Below are 4,302 nucleotides of genomic sequence, written 5' to 3'. Positions count from 1 at the left end.
CAGGTTTGGAGATGCTCTGACCCAGTCGTCTAGCCATCACAATTTGGCCCTTGTCAAAGTCGCTCAAATCCTCACGCTGCCCATTTTTCCTGTTTCTAACACATCAACTTGAGGACAAAATGTTCACTTGCTGCCTAATATATCCCACCCACTGACAGCTGCCATGATAACAAGATAATCTGTGTTATTCACGTCACCTGTCAGTGCTCGTAATGTTATGGCTGATCGGTGTACATTCTACATACCTTGACCCCAGCTGTGAGGTTATGTGTCAGCATCACACTGGACAAAAAGAACCTGTATCTGGAAAAGGTGCATGTCTGTAAGCTTCTGGATACGGACAGGATCTGTCCATGTTCAAATGTATCACTACCTTGGATACTACCCTATTTGTTGCATTTATTCCAGTGTCAGATCCTTGGTTTGACAGTTTCATATCCAACAACACTTCAGCAGGGATGACTGTGCCATGCAAGCTTCTGCCTGCCATCTTCCTGTTGATAGACGGCCTTTGGCTCTTCATGGCATCCCACTACTTGTTCCCACACTTCATTTGTTCTGTGTTTTTCACTCTAACAGCATTCTGTCTCACATTTCCTTGCATATTGGCCAAAGCCAGAACTGTTCTTGGCCTCACTGCATCATGTTAAGACATTTTAAATGAACCTTGCAGATGTTATACACCTGATGTGACTGTTTGTATGAATTTCAAAGTTGAGCTTTTTTCTGTTTAATGTGATTTAATATCTTATGAAACTAAACCTGAAGTTCTTTGATTGAGATTTAACATAATGAGATTATTCCTACAGAGCTGCCTTCCCTCTGAGGAATGTTTATGTAAGAAAAACTAAAATCTGAAGTGAAGGGTTACTGGTGCGTAAGTCTAGCACATTCTAGGCATTCGGAAAATGTAATTATTTACCAGTTTTCAAGTGGATGAAAAACCCCTCTTCAAATAAAAGATAAACAGATGACAGACAGTCTTGCCTCTTTAGACTTTGGTGCATGTGTGTGAGTGATTTCCAAGCCATATTTGCATAGAAATTATGGAGTGGTTTGGAGTGTTTGCTGAGACACTGATGCAAACAGATGTTTTCTATGTGTGAGTGTGGGCCAGTTATACCTTCATGACCTACATACATAAACAACAGCATGAACAGCAAAAAAAATCCCCCCAAAACAACATAGCCTAACATGGCTTACCAACAGCTGTTTGTTCTGTGTCTGGGGCCATTTTATTGTGTACTTGTGTATTTGTCTTACACCTGTTCATAGCTGTCAAAATATCAACTATATATTAAGGTATTTTCAAAAACTAAAGACATTTGTCCTGATATTAGCGTTCATGACCTAGAAAGCAATGCAGCCACTATTTTCTGCTTTGAGACAATGATGAAATCACATCTTTTCAGACTTATAATTCCCAGTTCAATGCAACAAGTTCTGCTGGTGTTGTTTTAAATTATTAAGACAATAACTTACAGATGTAGAAGTTCTTGTGGAAATAAAAGGGAAAGAGGGTACACCAAATGTGCAAACTGAATCATCTGATCTTAAATTATGTCACCAAATAGAGAAAAACAAAAAAACATTATGGCTTTTGATGGTGAGTGAACAGTACTGTAGATTATGTCAGAACAGAAGTTTACCAAAACTGCATGACATGCTGACATGACAGCCTAGTAATGAGGTCGACCACAGGAGACTTCATTGCTTTCAGCATCTTCTTCATTGCTGTCTTGTCCATCACGTGTATCTGCCTTTTACATCAGATTTTTTTCTGAAGCTTTTTTTTTAAGCACACTACATAACCAAAACCACTTGTGCTGATTATTCTATTTGATTTTCGCCATGTGAAGTCAGATGGAAAAGCAGGTGTCAGAGATGACAATAGAGAAGCAGAGACAGGCACACAGAGAATAGAAGAGACAGAGGGGAAAGTGATAGAAAAAGTGAAAAACGACAGGTTTACACATCAAAGACTCTCTCTTGGATATTAGAGATACAGCACTTGGCATGATGTTGACACTGACTATCAGGGTGTTAGTGAAATACCTATGATATATCTTTCCAAATTCTCCAGCCATTTCAAGGGTTTTTGTTAGATATAACCCAATGTGGGATATAATGTTTTTTTGTGCTCCGGTTCTGTTGAGATTTGACAATTGACAGTGCATTTCAGGATTTGACGTGTTTTGCCAGTTGGTTCAGTTTAGATTAAACAGTCAGACTCAGACTGCCTGGAAAGGGGGGAAAACCAAATTATTCTGTGATAGTAGATACAGTACGTGATTTTCAAGGTAAATCCACATGATTGCCAATCATGAAAAGTCAAGAAAGTAATACGTTTGCAATAATTATCTACACATGTTAGTGTGCAAAGTTTTCCCTGATAAGTCCAAAGCAGTTAAAACTGTGGTGTGTTGTGCTTTGCCTGTTAAAAAGAATAAAATGTTTAGCAGTTTCTCATTAAAACATGAATGAAACTAGTGAAATGAGTCTCCCCCAGGCTATAGTATCTCCTTTCTACCTATTCGTTCTACCTATGTATCATATGTGAGGTCCAGTTGCAATATGTCCTATTAATGCTCATAATCAATTATTTCATTGTGAGATCACCAGAGAAAATAAATAAACATATAGTGCAGTGCTGCATGAATTGCTGTCAGTCACCTGAATTTCATCCGCTCTCATGAATTTATGTGGTGCTGCTGATGATCACCAAAACTATTCAATAAATGAGTTACCTACTTCATTTTGATTTGTTTGAAATACTGTAAGTCAGTGCTAATGATACACAGACCAGAGCTAAAAGGCAACAATGTATCTTATTTTTTTGTTACCTCTTGTTTGGTAGTTGAAATGTAATTTGATGAATGAGGTGGACATTTTACAAAATGCTACATCACACTCATCCCATGTGGATAATCCTGCACAAACGTAAACATGCTGCTGTTGCATGAAAAATACATGAACGTTCTGCATACACCAGTCCAGTTGCCTGGTTTCTATAATTGTCTCTGGATAATCAGTACTTCAGTGCTAATAAAGTATTTCAGTTTTGTAAAAGAAAAGATTATGAGGAGCAGTCATGTAAACAGGTAAATCAGAATCAAAAACAATGTAGGCAATTTTGTAATGTAAACATCACATGCACAGAGAACAGAGTGGTGTGAAATGTTTAGTATTTTTTGCGTTCAGTTCATTTGCCTAAATAGAGCCATTTTGCTCCCATGTATTAAGAATTATTTGCTGTAGAGCCATTTGCCTCATCAATGCAGTTTGAGTGAATCTTTTTCTTTTTTGTTATTAATAACCCTGAGGGTAAATTTGCTTTCACAGCCTGCTGCATAAGAACAAGCGTACATGCATATAAATATAAATCCACATAAGGAGAGAAAGTCACGTCTCTTCTCTTCGAATTGTATCCTGCTGTGATAGTAGTTAGTGCCTTCTTTCTGTTAAACACTGAGTGCAGTTTGGATGAAATGGGCATGATCTGGTTTAGTAATTCATCAAATTGATCCAGTTCAATAATGAGTGCCACTCCATGTTTGCACGCTAATGTTTCCATTCTTCAATTTATATTAGTTAGGCAAATGCTAAAAGTATCCTGCAAAGAATCATTTTCATATACAGTACACAGAGCTTCTGCAGAGCTTGCAGAGATTAGTAGATAGAAATCTGGAGCTTTAAAGTGCCACCCAAAGCTTTCAGAGAATACATCCATAAACACCCACCAGTTAACTGTCTGTCTGCTGATTGCCTGAAAATAACTCCATCTTCTAACTTTTAGGGTGACCTTCATTTTAAGAGTCTGTGTCTGTGCGCGGGTGGTCTAGATGAGAGTTCAACCCCAAACTATTAGTGTCAATATTGATCCATGCAAGACCATCCAGCAAATATTAGTGTGACTGAACCGCAGCAGCTCTTGATCAATACCTGTGATGATTTTTTTTCTTTTCTTCAGCAGGTTATCACTGATCAAATTATTAGATGTGGCAGCCAGCTGCAGTCCTGTCAGGACTCCTTTCAGCGGAAGACAGAATGACGTTTTTCACATTCAGACTCAAATGTTCTATTATTGTTCTGTTATATAAATCTGTGGTGTTGAGCTATAGACCTTTTATATTGAAGGGTTCTCTCACCTGCTGGCTTCCGAAGAGGAGGGCTACAGCGCCTTGCCCAAGTAATTTGCACTAACTGTATTTTAGCTAACCGAGGTTAGTTGCACTCTCTTTCAATTTAAACAAATCTTTTGAATTTTAAATTTAATTTTATCATAACAGAAGTTATCTCAGG

Source organism: Morone saxatilis, unplaced genomic scaffold (genome assembly GCF_004916995.1).
Source record: "Morone saxatilis isolate NCDOM2014 unplaced genomic scaffold, NCSU_SB_2.0 Contig22, whole genome shotgun sequence".
In the NCBI taxonomy this organism is placed as follows: domain Eukaryota; kingdom Metazoa; phylum Chordata; class Actinopteri; family Moronidae; genus Morone; species Morone saxatilis.
Note: the sequence above shows the minus strand (reverse complement) of the source record.